This window comes from Acomys minous (genome assembly GCF_964271855.1).
Source record: "Acomys minous genome assembly, chromosome: 17".
Taxonomy (NCBI): Eukaryota; Metazoa; Chordata; class Mammalia; order Rodentia; family Muridae; genus Acomys; species Acomys minous.
The window spans coordinates 25,665,020-25,690,694 of NC_140500.1; the positions used below are offsets into that span (position 1 = coordinate 25,665,020).

The 25,675-nt window shown below is 43.8% G+C and overlaps 1 protein-coding gene across 8 annotated transcripts in view; it reads left to right on the top strand.

Annotated features, from left to right (window-relative positions):
• Positions 1-8,571: 8,571 nt before the first annotated feature.
• Positions 8,572-25,675, top strand: part of ERC1 (ELKS/RAB6-interacting/CAST family member 1) — a 277,582-nt gene continuing 260,478 nt past the window's right edge. For 2 of the 8 annotated variants that reach the window (XM_084766086.1, XM_084766087.1), the window contains exon 1: positions 8,572-8,821. The gene's annotated coding sequence lies outside the window, so the exon portion shown is untranslated. Of the gene's footprint in view, positions 8,822-11,864; positions 11,886-25,675 lie in introns of those variants that run through there. The other 6 variants (XM_084766089.1, XM_084766090.1, XM_084766083.1 and 3 more) reach the window with 4 other exon arrangements.

A 25,675-nucleotide genomic window follows, 5' to 3' on the forward strand; every position in this document is an offset into this window, starting at 1 on the left:
ATTCCCAGCAACCATATGGTGGCTCACAACCATCCACAATGAGCTCTGGTGCCCTCTTCTGGCATGCAGGTATACATGCAGGCATAATACTGTATACATAATAAAAAAAACAACAACAAAAAAAGAAAAACCAATTAAAAAAAGATTTCCTTTTATTTGTGCATTGCCATTTTATTTTTTATTTTTTAGTTTTTTGTTTTTGGATTTTTCGAGACAGGGTTTCTCTGTGTAACCTTAGACCAGGCTGGTGCATTGCCATTTTAATAACTGTTCTTCATTTGCTGTCTTATCAATGGCTTCTTCCCTCACCATGGTGTTTTCTTTTCCCACCAAGCAAAACACCCCCCAAAAGAGAGAAAAAATCCCAAAAGATCAAACAAGCAAACCCCCAAACTTTCCTAATTTACGACAATAAATTGTTGCACTGTGTGTTTATGTACTAATCTTATGCCCCGGGTCCCCAGTCAAGGGATAGTCCCTTGGCTAAATTTTCTTTTAGGGGCATGGGAATGTCTCCAAAAACAACAACAACAAAAAAAACAACAAAAAAACAACAAAACCAAACAACAACAACAACAAAAAAAACCAAACAAAGCAACGACAACACAGACAAAAAATTCATGTCTCCTGTGGTGATTAGCAGGGAGGATTCCTGAGACCTAGTGGTTTGAGACACTGTTGAACTCTGTGATGCTCTTGAGGGATTATCTTCTACTGGAGTTCCACACCTTGCCTGCTGAGCAGTGCCCCTAAAGGACTTATCACTAAGTCAAAGCAGCCTCAATAAGTACAGTCTCATCAACGGTTACTTCTAGCAGTCACTGCCCCCGATTTCTACTGTGTAAACACGGGTTCAGAAGGAGAGAGGCTTTTCTATCTTGTGACTTAAAGGGTCTGTGATCCTAAGAGATGAGAGCTGTTCTGATTTCAGGTATTCCTGGTCTTCTGCCATCTTTTCATTTACAGGATGAAATGAATGGCTGCTCAGAATGAGGACTATCCAACTTTCTCAGCTAGCCAGGGTGGCAAAACATATGAACAGATGAAACACACAACACTCTATAAATGTTTAATGGGAATGGTCTACAGATATAAGCTTTCAACTGCTGGTATCTTATTAGCAGTATTTGCTAACACTCTGGGATTTAAACAGTTGAGAGAAGAGCAAACTTGACTGACTTTTCTATTTATTGTCCTCATGGTAGTTTCTCTTTTTTTAGAATTTAAATTTATTTTTAAAAATTTATTCATTTTACATCCCAATCATAGCCCTTCCCTTGTCTCCTCCTGGTCCCATCCTCCCTCCCTCTTTTCCCCAGTACCTCTCCCCTAGTCCTCAGAGAGGGGGATCCCTCCTGCCCTAACCAACTGACCCCAGATTGTCAAGTCTCATCAGGACTACCTGCATCCTCTTCCCCTGTGGCATGGCTAGGCACTCCACCAGAGGGAAGTGATCAAAGAGCAGGCAACAGAGCCCATGGCAGGGACAGCCCCTGCTCCCCTTACTAGGGGACACTGAGCTGCCTCTAGGCTACATCTCAACAGGGGCTCTAGGTCCTCTCCATGCCCGGCCCCTGTTTGGTGCGTCAGTCTCTGCAGGCCCTCCTGGGCCAAGATTGTTGGCTATGTTGGTCTTTTTGTGTAGGTCCTGTCCCCTCCGGGTCCTTTTATCCCCCTACTCTTCCATAAGGTCCCAACTTCACAGTAGTTTCTCAATAGTTTCTGAAATGATGCAGTGTCTTGTTCTTCTTTCTCTAGTTATGAATGAAACACTGCTGGGTGTTCCTCACTCAGAAACTACTTGCTTTGAAAGGAAGGGGTTAGAATAGTCTGACTTTTAAGCACACTGTTGATCAAATGTTTCATTGAGGAAGCTGTCAATCAGTTGTACAAGCCTGATTCTGTAAGGAGCACAGCTCCTAATGAGTCACTTTGCCTTATTTCCAGGAACACTGCTTAAGGTGGATTTTATTCTTGAATAGTAATCTAGGAGATCTGATGACATTTTGTTGGCTTGAGGTTTGATCCCCACCCCCAACAGAATTAAGAACTCTAATGTTAAAACTTACACAGATTTGTGTGGGAAAAGCCTAGGAAAACAAAACAAACTCCGAAGAGGCATTTGTCCTAGAGTGGTGGAGGACAGGAAACTTTGGTATCATAATGTCTCTCTCGATTGCTGTTGGGCTTCAGTCAGTTGAAATGTATTTCTGTGTCACAATGTAAGCCTCAGTCAAAGTTTGCTTAATTAAAAAAAAAAAATCAGGGGCTGGAGAGATGGCTCAGTGGTTAAGAATATTAGTAGCTCTTCCAGACGCCCCCGGTCACTTCCTAGCACCTACATGGTGGCTCACAACCTTCTAAAACTCCGGTTCTAGGAGAGCCGATGCCCTCTTCTGGCCTCCTCAGATGCTGCATGCATGTATGCATGCACAGAGCTCTTCACACACCTTAATACATGAAAGTAACGCCTGGTGCCTGTGGAGGTTAGAAGAGGGCGTTATGTCCCCTGGACCTGGAGTTAGAGATGGCGTGAGCCTCCGTGTGGGTACTGGGAGGAGAACCCACGTTCTCTGCAAGACCAAGTGCTCTTAGCCCCTGAGCCAACTCTCCAGCATCACAACACACTACTTTTTATTATATACACGCACAACTAAAATTAATAAATCTTTTAAAAAGATCTAGCTTCAAAACCAAAATAAAAGTAAAACAAAACAAAATCCCATCTACAACACAAAGCAAGCAAACAAAACAAGGAAAAGACAGGAGGCACAGTGCTGGAGCAGGGTGAGTCTTCAATCACACAGGTGGTATTTCTTATATATATATATATAAATAATAGATAGACCTTTTTCAAAACCACAGAAGACATTCAACACCCAGGGGGAGAATGCATGCGATGAAGGAGGGAGAGGCTGAAACGCACAACTGCACGTCATGGAATGCCAGCGGCTTCTTGGGATTCACCAGGAGGCAGGAAAAGGCAGAAGGCGCCTCCCTACAGGTGTCAGAAGGGCATGACCTCAGAACTTTAAAAAAGTATGAGTAAACCCAGAGCTTCATGGACGGAAACCACTGAGCTATTTCCTCAGCCCCTAGAGCTGTGAAACCGTACATTTCTATTGTTTTAAGCCACCCACCCTGTGGAATTTATAGCAAGCCAAAGAAGCAAGGACAGCCGATAGAGATATTTTTTTGTGGTACTGACTGAGCCTGGGGTCTCATGCATGAGGCAAGCATCCTACCACTAGGCTATATTTCCAGCCCAGACCCTTTTAAGAAAGGGTTTCAGGGGCTGGAGAGATGGCTCAGCAGGTAGGAGCACTGGCTGTTCTTCCTGAGGTCCTGAGTTCAATTCCCAGCACCCATGTGGTGGCTCACAACTGGGATTTGATGCCTTCTTCTGGCATGCAAGAATACATGAAGATAAACACTCATACACAAAATAAGTAAACTCTTAAAAAAAAAAAAGCCGGGGTGGTGGCGCACACGTCTAATCCCAGCTCTCAGGAGGCAGAGGCAGGCGGATCGCTGTGAGTTCGAGGCCAGCCTTGTCTACAAAGAGAGTCCAGAACAGCCAAGGCTATACAGAGAAACCTTGTCTCAAAAAACAAAACAAAACAAAACAAACAAACAAAAAAAAACCCCCCAAAAAAAAGCAAATAAATACATAAATAATTAATTAAAGAGTTGGTGCTCTTCTTTCACCATGTGGGTCCCAGGATTGAATTCAGACTGTCTGGTTGGCAGCCTTTACCCACTGAGCCATTTCTGTGGTCCAAAATTTCAATAGGTCATAATTTTTTTTCTATTTCTTTGAAGATGGAGTCTATCATGTTGCCCAAGTTGGTCTCAAACTCTGAATAGTTGGCTATTTTTCCTCAGCCATGTGAGTACTGGGATTACAGGATTACAGAACCATGGTCTACATTTTAAAAAATTAAATGATAGGGTTCTTTTGTAGCCTTGAAATTCTGATTCTCTTCTCTTCCTCCTAAGTACTGGATTAGAAGTTCGCACCACCAAGGCTGGGCTCCAGGTCTTAGTTTTAACTGTATGTGTTGTCACTCACACAATACAAGCTCTATTTCCAGTTTGTTTTTAGGCAAAGAAGGGCCACGTGCTAAGTTTTTACATGAAATATATGCATTGGTGGTGTGCACAGCTTTTTAGAAAGTTTTTTTGCTGTTATTGCTATTGCTTTAAGTACTGGATATTAAACCCCGGGCCTCCTGCTGAAGAACCAGCCTCCTCCATAGTAGGCTTAAAAAGCCATCTTATAGTAAAACCAAACGAGGCTCATTCCTGCTTATGATTAAACCTCTACTTTGCAAGGACTGGGCTATTCCCCGCTGTAACCTTAACTACAAATGGTTCTGTACTGCCTGCTTCAGGAATGGCAACTTGTTTGGAAAAGTTGTGTATAATCATCTTGCAAGCCTACCTTTGTTTCAAATCATTACATGCCCACCCATGGCTGCCTTGTCATGCCGACCTTGCAAACATGCCTGTGTCTCAGGAGGGCATTAGGATGGGCTTGCTACTGATGTTCTGCTCCTGGAGCTTCGTCCATTTTGCCTGAAAATTTCCCCATTTGGAAACCTCCTGCTCCTGAGCTATAAAAGACTTGTCTTCCTTACATGCAGTGTTGAACTCTGGAGCCCTACCTTAGGGGCAGGCAGCCGGTGTACGCAACAGAAAAAAGCTTTAGCTTTAGTGGTAGCGGCGGCAGCGGTGCACACCTTTAATCCCAGCACTTGGGAGGCAGAGGCAGGCGGATCTCTGTGAGTTCGAGCTCAGCCTGGTCTGCAGAGTGAGTTTCAGGACAGCCAAGGCTACAAAGAGAAACCCTGCCTGGAAAAACCAAAAAGAAGGACAAAAAGCTTGCTTTAATTAACTTGGCTATGATGATTTGGGTGGGTGGTCTCTCTCCTGCTATCTTCGGAATTAACACTGCAACTGAGCTGTGTCCTCTATTGTTATGGAAACTCAAGTCTCTGTCACCCAGGGTGGCTTCAAACTCAGGGCAATCTTGCCACTTCAGCCTCTCAGTGCTGAGACAGTGTTTTGCTCTGATTCTCTAGCTGGGCTACAATTAATTCTGACTGATGTGCTGAACAACTTCTCAAGTTCCGTTTGGCTATTTGGAGAAATAGCTATTCAGTCTTTTCTCATTTTTTAAATGTGGGTTTGGTGCTGTTGAGTTCTAGATATGGAAGAGATATCATTTACAAACTGTTTCCCCAAATCCACGTTGGCCTTTTAGGTATCTTTAGTATTTCCCAACCGTTCTTTATTTTAGCTTCTGGAGTTCTAGAACGATAGGCATGGCCACTCTACTCAGGTCTCTTCACCTTTGTTTTGTTTTGTTTTTGTTTTGATAGGGTCTCCATTAGTTGGTTAGTGCTGCCGTACCACAGACTGAAGATGATCTCCCCCACCCCCCCAAGACAGGGTTTCTCTGTGTAACAGCCCTGGCTGTCCTGGACTCACTTTGTACATCATGTTGTCCTCGAATTCACAGAGATCCTCCTGCCTCTACCTCCCGGGTGTTGGGATTAAAGGGGTGTGAAACAATGCCTGGCTATGAAGCTGACCTTTTGAGGATTAAAATTTCAAAATACGAATTTCAAAGGAACCTAATTCACCCCATATAACCCTGCCCTGCAGACCAGTCAGATGAATGCCCCTCTCAAATGAAAAGTGTGTTCTCCTCATCCGCACAGACCTTTCTCATTCACATGAACTCTAAATCCAAAATCTTATCTAAGGAAATATAGGTTAAATGGGGGTCGGGGTGGCGTCACAAGTCTGTAGTTCCAGCCCATGGGAGGCTGGGGGTTTGTAGGGTATCATCTGAACTCAGTAGTTCAACATACATCGAGGCAATACAGTGAGATTCTGCACCCCCACCCCAAGGGGGGAACTAATAAACACTTGTAATAAAAAATCTGGAATGTTGCAAAATCTGAAAGTTTTCCTCTGCCAACATGGTACCACAGGTGGAAACTTCCACATTATAAAACCCTGCTTTATGCACAAATTAAAACTACTACATAAGCAGCCGGTCTTGGTAGTGCACGCCTTTATTTCCAGCACTCGGAAAGCAGAATTGGGTTGATTTCTGAGTTCAAGGCTTGCCTGGTCTACATAGTGAGTTCCAGGACAGTCTGGGCTACACAGAGAAACCCTGTTCTGAAAAACCAAAACTAAACCCAACCAACTAAACAAACAAACAGACAGACACACACACACACACCTATTGCACGAAATTACCTTCAGGATGTATTTGCTAGAAAGGTGTATATGAAATAAATTAACTTTGTGTTTAGACTAAGTTCCATCCTCAAGTCACCTTTTTATGTTTCATGCCAGTATTTATTTCCACCCCCAAATTAGAATGTTCAATCAATTCTGGTCCCAGCATTTCAGATAAGAGGTATGCAGTCTGTATATTATCTAAATTGTGTATGGGTGAGACTTGAGATGAGTCATCCTTTCCAAGCAAAATTCTTTCCAGCTAAGACCAGAGAAGTGACATGCTTCTAGGTTACAATGGTGGGGCACACCCAGGATACATATTTTCATTCCAAAAGAGAGAAATTGGAGAAAAAGAATGGAGCCAGGTGCCAAGCAAATATAAACCCCAGCGAGCATACCAGGTATAGTCTCACATGCTTGCAATCTCATCTTTTGGGAGACTAAACCAGCTACTGTTGTGAGTTTCAAGACATCCTGGACCATGCACCAAAAACAAAACAACAAACTTCCCAAAACAACAACAACAACACACACACACACACACCCTTAGCAAGACAAGCTCCTTTATACTTACTATACAGAGAAGTATCTGGAAAAATACTCAATGAAGAATTGATGACTACCTAGATATCTATGAAATCTCAGTATCTGTGTGCGTGCGTGCACACACCACACACACACACACACACACACACACACACACACACACACACACGGGCAGAGGCCAGAGCAGATGTCACTTGTTTTCCTCTACGGCTCTCTGCCTTTTGCCTTGAACTAGAGTCTCTCATTGAATCAGAGGTTCATCTTTTTGCCAAAATTCGGGATCAACCTGTCTTCCCCGCCAGTGCTGGTGTTACAGACACTCCAAGCCATGCCTGAGTTTTCTGTGGGTGCTGGGGAATTCAGTCCCAGGGCCTCACGCTTGCAGAGCACGAGGCCAACTTTTCCAGCCCCAGAAATGAAATACTCGAAGATTCTTCTCTGGCTGCTATGGCGTCTCCTGGCGTGGCTGTACTCTCTTAACAATGGGTTGTCATATGGTCGGAGTACTGAAGGGGAAACAGTTCAGCAGGCCCAAGGGGCTGTGATGATCCAAGTGTATTGGGGGGGGGGGCAATGAGAGAATCTGGGAAGAACAAAACAGAATTTGGTGCATGAATGTGAATACTACGGTTGGTGGGTGGGTGGGGGAAATGTTAATGGGATTATGAGGAGTGTAAGCTGGCTCATTATGATGGTGGGAGGTTGGGGATGAGTAAACGGATGAGTCTTAACTCCTCTCATCTCAAAGGCATTTTAAATTAGCTTAATAAAGCTTGGGCGTATGGGCATGAGTATAATTCACACCACTCTTGGCTTTTCGGCTTAAAGCTAGCTTATCTATATTTTAAAATTGCTAACTGTGTTTTGTCCCCACCTCTGTATTCCCCCCCCCTCAACACTTGACAAAAGGAAAAGGTTGAGATTCAGCATCAGAAAACTAGGTTGTCTAAAATAAGGTAGCAGCTGCTTCGTAGTCCGCCCTGCTTGGTGTGAGGGCTAAATAAAAAAGGTAAGGTGGTGAAGCACTTGGCACAGCGCTGACTCCGCGAGTGGACATCAGGTTCCGCCCACGCTCTTCCTCCCTGGCATGCTTGCTGCGGAAAAGCCACCTACTGGGGCGAGGGTCTTTTAAGATGACTCAGAGTACTGCCTTACGCAGCCTCATCTCGCAAAAGCCAAAGGTGAGGGGGCAAGCTAACTTCTCTTGGACAAAGGGTGCCCAGGCAGGCAGTCGTGCCTCTAGTGACAAGCCCAGAGCTTATTTCCTAAGGTGGCTGCGGTCCCAGGGTTCGGGTAACGGGCCTGCCAAGGAGGGGGCGGGGCGACTCCAGGTTTGGGAAAGGCCACTCCACTCCTGGGGTTTCCAGCAGTCCACGTCCTACGGCAAGCAGGAGGAGACAAACGCCGCCCCTCCTCGCCCGCACCTTCCTGGCTCGCCTTCGCGGCCCTGGCTCCCGGTGGACGCTCGGCCGTGGGTGTGTGTATGTGAGGGGCGGCGCTACGTGTGGCGCAACTGCCTCGGCGCTCAGTTACCTTCGTGGCCTCGCAGCGCCGCGCTTCGCGATCCCGTCGCGCCGTCCCCCGGAGCCCCGGCGCGGGACGCTTCCCGGAGGGACTAGGGAAAGCCCTGCGGCCCGCAAGAAGCGAGAGGCGGGGCGAGGGCGCCGCGCGGGCGCCCGGGGGCGGGGCTAGGTGTGCGCGGGGGGCGGGGCGTGGTGACGTCGCGGGCGCCGGTCGTGCTGTGGCTGTGGCGGTGGTGGTGGCGGTGGCGGCGGCGGCGGCTGTGGCAGTGTTGGCGGCAGGGTGTCCGGGAGGCAGTAGCAGCAACGGCAGCGGGAGCGGCGGCGCTGAGGAGACTAAGGCGGCCGCGTCGGCAGCCGCTCGCGCGTCAGGCGGAACCTCGAGCTGCCCAGCAGCCGCAGGCGCCGAGGCATTTGCCGTTTCCTACGGGGCTCGGCGCTCCCGGCCCTGGCTGGGCAGGGCAGAGTGCCCCTGGGGAGGGGCGGAGCTGTAGGTGAGGCTTCGGGACCCCTCCCCCTTCTTTTCGGGTCGGGGGTGGGTGGGAGGGAAGGATGGGGAGGTCGGGAGGGCGGACCCCGCCCCAGCCCACGCGAGCCCACCGGCGGCCGCGCCCTGCGGAGCTCCGGGATTGGGCGGGAGCGAAGGCGCTGGCGGCGGGGGGGGAATCTCTGCTGAAGGTGGGAGGTGGGGGCTTCTGGCTCTTTAGAGATTCGGGGTTGGAGGCATGATTTTGGGGAGACGGGGATCTTGGGGAGCCCTGGAGTTGGGGTGCGGCCAAGGTGGATCGGATGTACAATGTTTTAAGATCTTATTATTTTGGACCGGGTGAGCTAGAAGAGGAAAAAAGGTTGTATTTCAAATGGAAAATGAAGCGTGGATGTTGCCTTGGAGGTAGCTGGAGGGGCCGATCTCACATTGCCGCTTTAGGGTTTTGGTGCTTTTCTTGGCCGGATGAGTGGAAATCGCCGAGGGAAGAGAATCACTTTGCGTTGACTTGGAGTAGGTAAATTGTGAGCGTGAGTGAATCAGGTTTTACACACGAGAAGGAAGATGTTGGTGTTTAGACTACTTCATTCTGTAGCAACCATGAGGGAGTGTGTGTCATTGCTCTTAGCCCCTTTAAAAGTGCTGTCTGTCAGTTTTTTCTTTTTCCTCTCCTCCCCTTCCCCCTTCTTGTGCTCGGTCTCTTCGTACCACTTTTAATTTTTAAGTTGAGGACACAGTTTGATTTGCCAGGCACATTTCAGAGTCATAGTTGCAGGTGGTTGGGGTTGATTGCTTTGAGTGGATAAAACGAACCGTGAACAGTTCTGTTGGGAGGTGATTGTGTGAAAATGGCTTAAATGTTTTCAAGTGCAGCTGTCTCTTAACACCTTGTTGTTAAATATACCTTGATACATTTTGTGTTCATTGGAGTTTTGTTGTTTTTGTTTTATTAAAAAATGCATTTTGTGTGTGCCTGTGCAAGTGCATCAGCGCTCCCTCTTTGAGGTCAAAGGACAGCTTTTGGGACTTGGTTCTCCCACTGTGGATTGTTGGGATCAAACTTCGGTGGTTAAACCTGTGCCATTAGCGCATTTCCCCGCTGGGTTATCTGTGTGTTTTAGATTTATTTATTAAACGCTAGGGCTCACTCTATCCCAGGCTGGCCTCCGATTTATTGCCGTTCTTCTTTCTCAGCCTTCAAAGATCAGACATGACCTATCAATCTTGGCTTTCCTGAAGATTGCTTTCATTTTTTATTTTCAGGTGTGCTTACTGCAGCCTTCCCCCGCCCCCCTTTTCTTTATTTGTTTTCTTTCTTTCTTTCTTTCTTTTTTTGAGACAGGGTTTCTCTGTGTAGCCTTGGCTGTCCTGGACTCAATTTGTAGACCAGGCTGGCCTCGAACTCACAGCAGCCCACTTTACTCTGCCTTCAGTGATTACTAGGATTACAGGCATGCGCTGCCATACCCAGCTTGTTTCTGTTATTTTTCAAGACAGGGCTTCTCTGTGTTCCTGGAACTATCTCTGTAGACTAGGCTGGCCTGTAACTCAAAGATATGCCTGCTTCTGCCTTCAGGTGCTGGGATTAATGACGTGTGTCACCACACCTGCCTTTATTTGTCTTTACTAAACATTTAAAAAAATGAAATAGAACACACACACACACACACACACACACACACACACACATATTTACATAGGTGCCTCCATTTCCAAGGAATATTGTCAGTCTGGTGATTTGGTACCCTGTGGGAACACACCTTTCACTTTGTTGGGAGATGTTACTGAGAGTTAACGGTGCTCACACTTCAGCATAGTAAACCTGAATCCTTTTTGGATTCTTGTTCCTATTAGATTATAGTGATCACTTGCCTTATCACTTATGATTTAAGCTATGTCTTGTTGAGGAAACAGGTCCTTTGATGGATATATATTATGATTCTCAGTAGTTCACTTATGGAAGAAGAGAAATTGCCACAAAATTAAGTTTAAACAGTAACTTTTGTAACGACTACCTAATTTATTTGGGGAAGTTGCCAGGGGAGTACTTTTCTGTAACTCAAGAGAGAAAAAAAATAGATTCGGTTCAGTAGTTGCCGTTTGCTGCCTGTTTTCCATGTTTACTTCATGAGCGGACTCTGATCTACTAAGAAAACACTTGTGCTTGTAGAGACTGATGGGAAATAGAAGCTGTGATGGGTAATTGATGAAGTGTATAGTTCATAGTCATGAAGTAAGATTAAGTGATCTGTATGCAGACAGTGAACACTTGGTTGCTCCAGTGAATAGTTGTAATTTAAATTAGCTGGGAGCAAACCCACATGTTTACCCTCTCCCCCTTTGGTAGTTTTGAGACAGGGTCTCACTATGTAGACTAGGCTTTAACTCACAGAGATATGACTGCCTACGCCAAGTACTGGGACTAACTTCACTACCATGTTAGGCTAGTTTTCAGTTTTGGAGACTGATTAATTAGATATTGGCTGAGGGGATAGCTATGTATTCAGTTGCTGGTGTACTTGCCCAAGGTTTGATCCCGAGCACCAAAAACAAAAACCCAAAAGATGCTGGGTGAAATTTGTGTGTGTATACTAACGTTTACGTAGTTAATAGTGAATTGTTAATTCTTGCAGAAATAAAATCATGTAATTTGGTGGGTGTCAGAGGTAGAATTAAAAGCCAGCTTAGAAATTCATGTGACTGAAACAAATTATGCATTTTATTTTATTAAGGCAGCTCCATCCCTTGGGTGCTGGAGAGCTGGCTCAGCAGCTGGAGGGCTCACTGCTCTTCTAGAGGCCCAGAGCTTGGTTCCCAGCACCCAGTCAGGTGCTCACAGTTGGTGGCCTATAACTCCAGCCTTAGGGGATCGGGCTTCCTGTTCTGGCCTCCTCCTGCACCTGCCCTCAGTTCACATCATTCACACCCCCATACTCATAACTCAAAATAAAAGAAATCCTAAATATTTTTTGCTAGGTGAACATGCTGGCTCACACCTGTAATTCTAACATTTAGGAGGATGAGACTGGAGGATTTTCTCAAGTTTGAAGCCAGCCTGGTGTGTGTACATGGTGAGTTCCAGGCTTTATTGAATTATAGTGTAGAATTGCCTTTTTTCTTTTTAAATGCTGTTTCTCTTTATTCTCTCAGCTATCCTTGTTGAGTTCAATGGAGTTGTTCTTCATTGCTAGAGTCATAGAGAGTTATGGCAGTCTTGTGATTCAGCAACAAGCTGGAAATTTAAAAGCGAAGGTTCTCATAGAAACAGCTGCTGCTTTATGCTGGTTATGCTTTGTAGGAAAGAGTATGAAACTTGTTAAATGTACTTTATATATAAAATATCAGAAACAATGATGGAGAAAGAGCAGGGAACAAAGTGCTATGTGTAATCAAATAAGTAGTACATCAGCTATTTTGAGAGCGATGGGCCATGATTATGTGGAATATAATTGAACTGTATGGCGCTTGAGGTTTTCCATGTTTTGAAGTGTCAGTTCTGGAATTAGACTGGTCAATCCTGGCCTTGCCATTGGGTAGTGTACAGCATATTGCTTCCTCCCCCCCCCCCCCCCCAGAGACAGGGTTGCTTTGTGTAGCCTTGGCTGTCCTGGACTCACTTTGTAGACCAGGCTGGCCTTGAACTCACAACGATCCACCTGCCTCTGCCTCCCCAGTGCTGGAAGCATATTACTTCTTAACCTTAGGTTGTTTTTGTTTTTTTCTTTTTTCTTTTTGAGACATGGTTTCTCTGTAGAGCTCTGGTTGTCCTGGAACTACCTCTGTAGATTAGGTTGGCTTTGAACTCACAGAGGTCTGCCTGCCTTTGCCTTCTGAGTGCTGGGACTAAAGCGTGTGCCACCATGCCCAGCCATAACCTTAATTTCTCTCTTAAAAAAAGATACATTTTATTTATGTATGTATGTGAGTTTATGTATACCACATGTGTACAGAGGGCCAGAGGGCATTGGAGCTCCTAGACTAAAGTTGTAGACTGTTGTGAGCTGCCTGATATAGGTGCTGGAAACAGAAACCAAGTCCTTTGCAAGAGAGTAAGTGTGCCTAACCGTTGAGCCATCTCTAGCCTTAACTTCTCAACTTTAACCTCTGCCTAAATTCTTCTGAAAAATTAGGATAATAACAATACTATTTAGCCTCTTAGGATGGTCAGATGAGTTAATTAATGTAAGTAAAACAGTTTTGACACATGCTTAGGTTGTTAACACTTTTGAGCTTTATTCTTGAACATTATTCATTCAGTTAAAATATACATATCGAAGGCTGGGAGATGTTTCAGTAGGTAAAGGCAGTTGTTACCTAGCTGAACCCTTGAATTCAATCCCCAGTACCTACATGGTGGATGAAAAGAACCAACTTCTATAAATTGTTGTCTGGCCTCCATGTGCTCACAGTGGCACACATGCAGTTGTGCACACACAAACACAAAATAAATAGAGTATTTTAAAAATACATATTGAGGGGTTGGAGAGATGGCTCAGCAGTTCAGAGCACTGAATGATCTTCCAGAGGACCCTGCTTCAATTCCCAGCACCCACACAGACATATATGCAGGCAAAATGCCAATGAATATAAACAATACCACCACATTGAGCATGTATCATGTGTTAAGTGTTTTAGGTGCTAGGACTCTAGAAGGGAACAAGGATGCTAATAATCATTACCTTAGTTTCTTTTCCTGTTGCTGTGTTAAACATCCTGACAAAAACTACTTCGGGGAGAAAGTATTTGACCTAGAGTTCCAGTGGGGTACTCTTGATCATGGTGGGGAAGACATGAGCAGGAAGAGAAGGCATGGTGACAGGAGCAGGCAGCTTGTAGACCAGTGGGAATGACCTGAGTTTTGAGTAAGGTAAGGGAGCCAGTGTGCTCTGACTTGTGTCTTAGGAGAGTGGATGTTACTGTTGTGTGTTACTTTAGGAAACTGTGGAATATAGAAGTGTGCACAGTAGGCAGGAGGTGGTGTGATTACAGGAAAAGGAAATGGTGAGAAGAGGTTGGATTTTGAGTTTTGAGGGTAATTAAGTTGTAGTGCTTGAAAATGGATGAGAGCAAAACAGAATCTTAAAGAATAAGTGAGATTTTTGCTTGAACAACTACAACAACAAGCTGTCATAACTGAGATGGAGCTAACAGTTGAAGCATGTTTAGGGAAATTCTGGAGTTCAGGGGACATGTCCAGGAAAAATAAGCTATTTCACCTGGTATTTAAAATTGTAGAGTGTTAAGAGTGTTGAGAGCATCAGGGAGTGAATTTAGGTAGAGAAGAGATCCAAACCTCTGAGCGGTGGGGACTGGTTTATTTATGTACTCATCCTGTCATAAAGTAATGTGGTTCTGGGTGCTTTTTAGGCACCAGGAATGCAATAGCCAGCTGACAAATATGTCTACCTTTACGGCCCTTACCTTACCAAAAACTGCAAGATACCCTGGAGAAATGAAGAGGAACTGGCAGAGTAAGGTCCTGAATAAGAAGAGCCAGGGGAGTGATGTTCTAGAGGAGGGAAGAAAGTGCTCAACTCTGTGTCATTGTGAGATGTGTCAGAACTCTGCCCGACTGGAGTGTCTGGCAATGCAGATGACTCAGTATCTGGTGTGAGGTAGATGCAGGCATCATTTAGTTTTTTTTCTTGCCTGGGTTGATTAGAAAGTTAAAAACAAACAAAGGATGTCTGTGATTTTATCATTTTTATTCTTATCTACATACATTATTTGCTGAGATAGTAAATATATCTTATTAAGAACCCAGATAGGTTTCTTTTGTCCCATCTTAATTTTTCCTGAGGGCAATAACTATTTTTCATTTGTTCAAAAAAAGAAAGCCCCATTATTTAATTGTATGTGTGTAGGTGTTGGCCTACTTACATGTGCCCTGTAAGTGTGTGTCTTTGTGCCTGGGGGTTCCAGAAGAAGGCGTTGGATCTCCTGAGACTGGAGTTACAGGTAGGTGTTATGAGCTGCCATATGGGTGCTGGGAATTGAACCCGGGTTCTCTGCAAGAGCTCCTGAGCTCTTAACCACCGGGCAGTCTCTTCAGTCCCCCTTTGGGTTTTTTGAGTCAAGATCTCACTCCTTGTTCTGGACCAAGCAACAGTCCTTCTCCTTCCCCTCCAGAGTGCTGGGATTTCAGGTGTGCATTACTATGTCTGGGGTTGTTTTTCTTACCAGTAAAATTCTGTGCAATTAAATAGTTTTTCTAAAATTGCATTAAGAAATATTTCATTGTATGGCCCAATGATGAACTCTGGCGTTATTTATAGACTAGATTGTCTAATAGATAGTTTTTGAACCCTTGTTAAGGGAAAAAGTGACCACTAGGGCTCCACAGGGATTCACTGAATCACACTAGACAATACCAGTTTTATAGAATGGTGTGGTTACTTTGAATAAAAGAAATGTGGTGGTCACGTACTGGACTTCAACTACATCTTTTCATGCTGTATTTGTGGAAAATATGAAAAAAAAGTCCTGTATTTCATTAGGACAATGACTATCTGTCATGTATTCTCTACTGAGCAAATAATAGGTAGTTACTATATTTGATGAATGAATGGATAATAGTACAAGTAAATGAATTCACAAGTGATTGAATGGCTAGAGCCAGAAAATAGAGTTGCTTACTGAGGCTGGATGGAGAGTTTGAAGAACTGATGTTAAAGGACCCATTCATGTGTGTATTTAAACGAGCAGGACGGAGCAGGGCTGGTAGTGTAGAGCGCAGCGCTCATGGGGATTTGGTGCCTATACATCCTGAGGTGATCGTCAGCCTCAGGGCGAGGGAGAACTAGAAGACTATGTTGGCTGGACAGCATGGAATCAGGGCCAGGGTTTCCGTGAGGGTTCAGGAATAATGGCCTGGTAAAGGCCGTTTCTCCATATTGGCTGGGGTATTAGAGACTGAAAAGAGGCCGCATGATGAGAGGTATCCTGATTGAAAGTCAGTTTCCAATGAAGGCAGAGAGATAGTGAGAACATTTTGAAGAAATGGAGAACTTCACCAGACTTCTCAAGAAACTATATTTTCTCCATTGGCTTTTTACCTTTTTTTTTTTTTTTTTTTTTTTTTTTTTTTTTGGTATTTTGAGACAGGGTTTTTCTGTGTAGTCTTGGCTCTCCTGGACTCACTTTGCAGACCAGGCTGGCCTCAAACTCACAGAGATCGGCTTGCCTCTGCCTCTCGAATGCTGGGATTAAAGGCGTGTGCCGCCACGCCCGGCTTCTTACTATTTAACTTAAAAAGTTTCTTCCTGAGAAACTCTACAATTCCATATTTATTGTTCTAAGTTGCTCTCAGTTTTGCAGGCAAACATTCTTGTTTGATTTTTCTTTTTCTTTTTTTTTTAATTTTTATTTTTCATTAGTCAGGGTTTCATGTACCCCAGTCTGGCTTCAAACTCACTATGGCCTTAGTAGCTCTTGATCCTCTCTTACCTACTCTTTTCAAATGCAGGAATTTCAGGCCCCCCCTTCTCCCCCATTCCCCCCTAGAGCCAGACTTCTTGTTAAGAATTGTCGACATTTATTGTATTCTTCCATTTTTTCACCCGTGGTCTTTCTTCTATGTCATCTTTATGATTTCACTGAAACTGAAAATAGCACATGAACATAGCCAGTGGCTGTTTTTCTGTCCTTGTATTTAACCCTTTAGCAGCTGTACCTGAGGTCTGGTTGTGTTTGGTGTCTCTGATTCAGGGTCATCCATAAGGCTGTAGAGGTGCTGACTGAGGTTGCTGTGATCTCAGAGCTTTCTGGAGGAGATTCTGCCCATGTCGACAGTGGTAGGCCACGCTGTTTGCTGGATAAGACAGTCCCTTCCATCTGGATCTCTGCATAAGATTATGTGTGCACTTACGACAATGGTACTTTGGATCTCCTGGATCAAGAACTCTGGAGGGAGGAGGGGAGATACTAGCCACAGTGCTTTCAGCCCAATCTTGCAAGTGATAAATTGCCCCTTTTGTTGTTTTTGTACATTAGAGTTTTGTGTTTTGGTTCAACACACTCAAGATGAGTTTTCATAATGCCATGAATACCTGGGTAGAGATTATCCATGTTGGAAACTGCCTGCCATAGCAGACTTCACAGTTTTTCCTTTCCTTTCTTTTCCTTTTTCTTCCCTTCCTTTCCCTCCTTCCTTCCTTCCTTCTCCCACCCCACCCTTTTCTTTCTTCCTTTCTGAGGCAAGGTTTTGGTGTTGCTGTGGCTTCAGGATGGACTTTTGAGCTTATTACATGACCCAGGCTGGCCTCACACTCACAGCAGTCATCTTGCCTCAGCTTCCCAAGTGCTAGGATTACAGGCGGGTTCTCTGATGCCTAGCTTTCTCTCCCCCCCCCTTTGTTGTTTGTTTGTTTGTTTGTTTTTTGAGACAGGGTTTCTCTGTGTAGCTTTGACTTTCTTAGACTCGGTTTTCTAGACCAGGCTGGCTTCACAATGATCCACCTTCCTCTGCCTCCAGTAGTGTTGGGATTAAAGATGTGATCTGCCACTCCAGGGCATATCTCCTTTTGTAAATCTCTTTCTTGAGGATTTTCAGTAGGTGCTCCTGTTTTATTGCTCAGTTTCTTAGCTCAGCTTTTGAATCCTTTTCTACCCACTCATTAAATGTTTGAGTTTCTCCAGGCCATTTTTCTCCATGTGTTTTATCTTACACTGAGGCTGTCTTTTTTAATCTTTAAGGATCCCTCGATCCTGAGTGTGAGGACCAGTTTGTCTAACTTGTTGCCCAGCATTTCCCTTTGGGGGCTTCTTAAACTTAGTGCGTTCCAATCTGAATGCATGATTTCTGCTTTTCTCTGGTGTTTCTTAGTTAGGACATCAACCTAGAAGGATGTGTGTTTTTTTTCCTCTTTTCCACCTCTCAGTTTACTATTCCTTATTGATTTTCTATGAGTAGCAGTGTTCAGTAAAGGTGTGAGTATTTTTAAGATATTTAATGCATCTCCTCCCTAGGTTGCAAGCATTGAATGAGTGCTAAGTAAGATTTAGCCCGTTGTCATGGATATTGAAGACATGAGCTTTTTTGTTTGTTCTTTTGGACATGGTTTTCCTGGGTAGCTTTTGCTGTCCTGGAACTCGCTCTGTAGAGGAGGCTGGCCTCACACTCAGAAATCTGCCTGCCTCTGTATCCTAAGGGCTGGGATTAAAGGTGTGTATCACCACCACCCAGGGGAAACTAATTTTAAAATTATGACACAGGATCAAGCCTGTTTTAGAAGATTAGCCATTTAGTTTATGTAACCCAGGCAAACATGAACTTGCAATTCTCTTGTTTCCATGCTCCTAGTATTGGGAATTATATTACAAGTGTGTACCACCAAAATGATTCAGTAGTCATTCTTTTTGGGTTTTGTTTTTTCAAGACAGGGTTTCTCTGTGTAGCCTTGGTTGCCCTGGACTCGTTTTGCAGACCAGGCTGGTCTCAAACTCACAGAGATCCTCCTGCCTCTGTACTGCCTCTGCCTCTGCCTCCCAAGTGCTGGGGTTACAGCACTTATTATTCCTTGCTATATGAATGCATTTATGTATTATATACTAAGAGGTTTTTCCTAGTCAGAACTAATCTTTATAAGTTTTGTCAGCAACCATGTATTTCACTCCCTGTGGAAATATAGGCATAACCCCAGCCTCCCCTCAAAACTTTCACAGGCGTGCGCCACGTCACCAGGCTGCTAGTCACTCTTCAACTACCATTGTCCCCTAGATTTCTTACCATCTTCTGGATATACTACTTTATTTTTATTTTTGGTTTTTCGAGACAGGGTTTCTCTTTGTAGCCTTGGCTGTCCTGGACTCGCTTTGTAGACCAGGCTGGACTTGAACTCACAGCGATCCGCCTGCCTCTGCCTCCCGAGTGCTGGGATTAAAGGCGTGCGCCACCACCGCCTGGCCTGGATATACTACTTTAATTTCCTCCACTGTTACTGTTTTATTTGAAAGCCCTTTGATTTGCAATTAACCAGTGTTTTCTGTGAAATGCCTTAAGTTTGATGTTTGTGATATTATTGTGAAACCATTTTATGAAATAGAAGTTTAGAGTTTGAAATTCATCTTATTGTGTAATATAATTTGCCTACTGAAATAGAGAACTATGAGCTGAGGAGGTAGCTCAGTAGGCAAAGTGCTTGTTGCACAGCATGCAAACCTCAGGTGCTGTGTTGGTGTCTACGTGAGGAAGCCGAGCACGGTGCTTCTACTTGTCATCCAGTGCGGACCGTGAGGTTGGGGGGTGGTGAGACAGGTTAGTCCCGGGGCTAGCTGTCAACCTAGCCCAATCTGTGAGCTCCACGCCAAATGGAAGGCTTGTCTCAAATTATAAGGCTTCTGAGGTAATTGACCCCTGGCCTGTACACACACACACACACACACACACACACACACACACACACACACACACAAATAAAGTAGAAACATCTAAAACAAATGTCTAGTTTAACAAATTATGGAATACTTACCATCTCTAGGTCACATATTAGGACATTGTCATCATTCTATAAGCTTCTTTTACTCGTCACCGTCTGACCCACTCCTACTTTATAAATGCACAGCCACTGTTCTGACTTACAGGGCACTCATACTGTAGGCTGCCTCTTCTGTAGTGTCGTGGATCCCACCTGTCAGTCCAGCGCAGGAAGCCGAGATGGGGGTCAGAAGGCGCAGTGGGCTGTATGATGGGTTTGAGGACAACTAACCAACGGACCTACTTGTTTGAGCTATATTCATACTCACTTACCCACCCATCCACCCATTATTTATTGATCTATCAATTGAGACCGGGTCTCACTGTAGCTCTTCTAGCCTGGAACTCACTATGGAGCCCCGGCCTCAAACTCACAGATACCTTCCTTCCCTTGCCTCATGAGTGCCGGGATTAAAGGCGTGTGCCACGACCCTGATCTCCATTCTGAGAAAAGGTCTTTAGGTAGTCTGAGTTGGAACTTGTGATCCTCCTGGCTCAGCCTCCTAAGTATTGGGATTTTAGGCGAGCACCACCATCCAATCCTGGCTTTGTATTCAGCCCTCGGAATGGTAATGTGAAATGATACAATGCCTATTGAATGAGATGTATTGGAGAGAATGACATAGGAATTGAGACATAGTGTTACCTTACTCTGGAAAAGTTACTTGGACTCAGAACTTGATAGTGGATCTGATTATCTAGAAAACCATCAAGAGACTAATGGGTGCCGGGTTGTGGTGGCACAGGCCTGTAACCTCAGCACCCAAGGAGGCACACAGATCTATGTGAGTTCAAAGCCAGCCTGGTTTACAAAGGTAGTCCAGGACAGCCAAGGCTACACACAGAAACCCAGTCTTGGAACACATGCGTGCGCGCGCTCACACACACACACACACACACACACACATATACACTAATAAAAAATAAAAATTAGAGAGAGGCAGACAGATAGACAGACACTCACTAATGGGTAGGTAGCATAGCAGCATAGATTCAGCAGATTCCTGGGAAGAGTGAAGTAGATGGCATTAGATAGTTTGATGCTATTCAAATAACATACAATTTAAAACTTATCAGTTATTTCTTCAATATCCCACTTAATATTATCATATTTTGGTCTACCATTGTGTACCTGAGACCACAGACAGTGAAACTGCATGCTAAGGGGCTGCTATATAAACTTTTCTAGGGCTGGAGGTGGTGGTGGCGCATGCCTTTAGTCCCAGCACTTTGGAGGCAGAGGCAGGTGGATCTCTTGAGTTTGAGGCCAGCCTGGTCTACAAAGGAAATCCAGGACAGCCAAGGCTATACAGAGAAACTTTGTCTTCAAAACCCAAATAGATAAATAAATAAATAAAATAAATAAAAAGGACTCATAAAGGAAAATAAGAGAATTTGATGTTTGTCAAAATTAGAAGTTTGTGGCCAAAATTAAAGGTAGTACATGCCTTTAATCACATCATTGGAGGGAAAGGAACAGGGGAGTCGGGGGTCAAGGGGTGAGGGGTGGGACAGAGGCCGGAGAACCTCTTTAAGTTTGAGGCCAACATGATCTACATAGTGAGTTCCAGGATATCTAGAACTACATACAGAGACCCTGTTTCTCCAAAACAAACAAACAAACAAACAAAACAACAAGTTAAAAGTTTACTTTTTTTGCCTTTTTGAGATGGTTTCTCTGTGTAACTCTGGCTATCCTGGACTTGCTTTGTAGACCAGGCTGGCCTCGGGCTCATGGAGATCCACCTGCCTCTGCTTCCTGAGTGCTAGGATTACAGGCGTGTGCCACCCTGCCTGGCCCCAAAAGTTTTACTTTTTAAAGGCTGTCACTAACAGAATAAAATGTAATAAATACAAATGACAGATGGGAGAAAAATACTTGGAAATCTATCTTTTATTTAGAACATTATTATTTTTAAGGATTTAATTTTTTTATGTGTGTGTTAGTGTGGGTACCCACAGAGACAAGAAGGAGCGTTGGATCCTTTGGAGCTGGAGTTGCGGGTGTTTATGAGCAGCCTGATGTGGGTGGTAGGGCCTGAACTCTGCTTCCTTACAGAACAGTAAGCACTCTGAACTGCTGAGCCATCTCTTCACCTAAGTGGAAGCCCCCTTGCAGTTAGGACTTATAAGGAACTCTTACTAATAGGACAAACAAGCCAAGAAAATATGAACAAAAGGTTTAAATGAGCCTTCACTGCCATGGTAATAAGTGTCGGGAAAAGATATTCACCGCCAATAGTCATTAGATGGGAGACACAGTGAGATAACCACCCACACCCTTAGACAATAGCTAAAGTCAGAAGACTGGGGTAGTGCAGGTGAAGTTTGGAGGAGCTGCTATTCCTGTACATGGCTGGCAGTACTATTAAATGTTGCATAAGTCAAACATTTACTGTATGCCCTTAGCTTTTGTAATTAGGTGCCTACAAAAGAAGAAATGAAAACATGCTTCCTGATTTATGTGTGGATATTCACGGTAGTGTTAGTTACAACAACAACATTTGGCAGCAGGTAAGCTGATGGAAAAAAAAAAGGAAGTTGGGCATGGTGGTGCACACACATGCACACACATGAACCCCCTCAAAAGATAAGGAAGCTGAGGTCCTAAATTAGAATTTGGTTGGACTTAGAAGTTGGGTACAATCACTTCTTTATAATGTGGAGTCTTGAGTTGTTAAATGTGATTCCATTGTTGTTTTTCATTTCTCAGATGATTATTTTATATTATATTTATTTATTTGTGTATGTATGGGAGAGACAGACAGATGGACCTGGAGAGCTTGTGGAGGTCAGAAGACAACTTATGGTACTTGGTTGTCTTCTGTCATATGGGCTCCAGGCGTTGAACTCAAGCTATCAGTCTTGATGGCAAGCAGCGAGTCATTCCAAAAGTCCTTACTTGTTTTCCATTTTTTGTTTGCCTTTTGCAACATAGTCTTGTTAGTCTAACCTCAAATTTATGGCAGTCTTCCCTCAGCTGCCCAGAGTGCTGGGATGACAAGTGTGAGCCACTGCATTAGGATCGGTAATGGTTTGCAGTGCTGCTGCTTCTTTTTTTTGCAGTATTCTTACACGTCTTTTGCTATATTTATGCTATTTTAAGTAAACTTGTTTTAGTATTATGACTATTTTTTAAAAAAGAGATATGGTCTCACAACTTTGTTTGGGCCAGACTTAACTCTCAGGCTTAAGTTACCCTGCCACCTCAGCCTCCTGTTCCAGCCCCCCCCCCCCCCAGGTAGCTGGGACTACAGGCATATGCCACTGTGCCTGGCTTTTATTTAAATAATTTTATTTATTCATTTAACAAGTAAAAAACAGCCTCCCAACCCCAGGATGTAGTGCTGACTCGCTTGAACCTCATAGAGATCTGCTTGTCTGTTGAGTGCTAAAGTTAAAGGAGTGAGTGTGCCGCTACCCCTGCCTTAGTTACTTACTTCCTGGGGCTTGGGCCATGCTGTGTGGGCTAAGCTGATTCATTTCGTAATGATCTTGATTTCATGGCAGTCATCTTGTCTTAGCCTCCTTAGAGCTGGGAGGACAAGTGTGAGTCTGGTTGTAAAGAGAATTTTGAAATAAAATTTACTTTCTATTTACTTTTGCTATATGGAGACAAATAATGAATTTTCATTATATTGTCTAAGTTTTGCCAGCCTTCGCCTAATAACTTACTGTAAATTCTCCTTGAGTTTCATGTTGTGTAATGTGTAAAATTGTCACTGTTTTGTCCTTGCAGTTCAGGTCCTCTTTCTTCCTTTCTCTGGCTAGGATTTGTAGCATTTGCTTGCATAGAATGGTGATGAGCGATGTCCTTGCCATTTTCCCATCTCAGAGAGAACTGCTCGTCTTCATCTCTGTTAAGTGTGATAATGTCAAGCACAGTACGCACATAAGGCATGCTGAAGACTAGACCTGATAAGATGAGCCCTTCTAGATTTAGCAGTTTGTCACTTACGGCAGTGGCAGAAAAAAGAGCAAGCCAACTTGGCTGGTGCTCTGCTCTTTGTGCCAGTCAGTCATAAAGGGTAACAGAGACAAAGTGTCTATCGTCAGCTGGGGGCCACTGTGTTGGTGAGAATCCCCCCACCCCAACAGGAGCTCTGAGAGCCCAGTGTGCCTTTTAGTTCCCGATCCTGCTGTCTCCACCTCCTTAGTGCTGGGGTTATAGCAGGCCCCATCATGCCCTACTCTGCTTGGTGGTTTTGTATGCCTTATTAGACTGCAGGAGGCTGTGACAACGGCCTCATGATACTTCCAGAGGGCCATAGGAAAGCTGTAGGGGATAACTGGCTGTGTGTGAGTTTTGATTTTGTTTTTTGTTTTTTCCCTCTTCTTTTATCTTTCTATTTAGTCCAGGCTGGCCTTAAGTTGGAGGTGCCCCTGACTCATCCTCCTGTGTCCATGCCTTCCTTGGTAGTGGCCCTTTATTGGCCTCCTATTACCATCTCCTGCATTGGGGTTCTTACGTACAAGTAATAGCTTTCAAAGTACCTCTCTACAGGTACTTGTTTCTCTACAGATACTTGTTTTGGCTACTTTTGTACATGTCTTTTATTAGGTTAAAAATTTTTTTTTGGCCAGGTAGTGGTGGCGTACGCCTTTAATCCCAGTACTCGGGAGGCAAAGGCAGGAGGATCTCTCTGAGTTCGAGGCCATCTTAGTCTACAGTGAGTCCAGGACAGCTAAGGCTACACACAGAAACCCTATTTCAAAAAACTTAAACTTAAACTTAAAAAAAGAAAAAAAGTTTCCTTTTAAGTTTTTGGTTTTTTTTAAAGTTTCATTCCTAAAATTAATAAATGCTGAAAATGGATGCTTTTCATATCTATTGAGATCGAATGTACTTAGTTTTAACTTGTGTGGTTTTAATTAGATAGAAGTTAAAATATTATTAAAGGACTTTTAAAATTATTTCTTTTTATTTTATGTACATTGGTGTTTTATGAATGTATATCTGTGTGAGGGTGTCGGATCCTCTGGAATAGGAGTTACAAATAGTGATGACTTGCCATGTGGATGGTGGGAATTGAACCTGGGTCCTCTGGAAGAGCAGTCTGTGCTCTTAACTGCTGAGCCATCTCTTTGAAAGGATTTCTTTCTTTCTTTCTTTCTTTCTTTCTTTCTTTTAAAGGATTTCTTAAGTATTTTTGCTTTAAAAGATTTTACTCCCCCCTCCCTCGCCCCAGGTGTTTTCCTTAATGTTTCTCCACCTCTTAAAAGAGGTTTCACTTATTTATTTATTTATTTCTTACTTATTTTTGTGTATATGTGTGTGTGCTACCATGCTAGGTGAGGATTTGCCTTTCATGATTATAGAGTTAGGTGGTTTTGAACTGTAGATGTGGGTGCTGAGAGCTGTACTGTGGTCTCTGCAGGAACAGTATGAACTCAAAGCTGCCGAGCAATCTCCAGCCCCTACGTCACTGTGAAGAAAGTTCCAGGGATTGTGGCTTTGTTCCTTCATCCCATATGTTGCTATTTCCATTTCTGTACAAGCCTGGTAGGCACCAGATTAGTTTTGTATTTTGTGAGATTTTGGAATTTGGACTTATGTCTAAGAAGCTATAAACAGGTATTTTGGCTTTACATTTCATTAATTTTTAATAGGCAGGGTCTTGCTATTAAGTTGTTTGAGCTGCTCTTGTCTAACTTGGGTCCAAGTGGGACGACATGCCTATGTCACACTATACCAAGTTCATGACTTTATTTAGGGTGAGAGTTGGTATAAAATGCAAGATAACTAAAGTTATACTTGAATATTTTAGCATTCTAAAAGATCATAGTATAAGTGAGGCGTAGAGTCAAGGGATGGCTCCCCAACCTGGAGATTACATCCGTTGAGCTGTGTGGCAGGTTGCTGATTTAAATAGAGCGCCCTGATTAACAACATTGTTTACTCCTACGTATCTGTTTGACGGGGTGTTTGTCATGCTGAGAACTTAGAATTAACTTGATTAACTGATAAAAATTATTGAAACCTTTAATCCACCTGATTCATAACTGAGTTACTAACCCTTCTATAAAAGGGAGAAATGATAACAGTGGCAAATACTATGATTGCACCTTTAATTCATATTTTGCTGTTATTATCAGAGACCCTCTTTTAGGTTGCTATGCCCTAATGGTGGTGTAGCTTTAGCCAGTGATCTGTAGTTCCTAGTCTCCACTAGGCACTGAGGAGTCAGGGTAAGGTTGTATAATCAGGCACATGGTTTCAGTAAACCTATTTTACTAAATTACGTGTGGATGGTGGAACAGAGATGTGTGCTTTCTTTAATGTGTACATTTCTATTTTTTTTTAAAGCTTACTTACTGTTCATAGGAATACTAGCAATCAGTGTCCAGATCACTGTCATTGGTCATTGATGATCATGAAAATTAGTG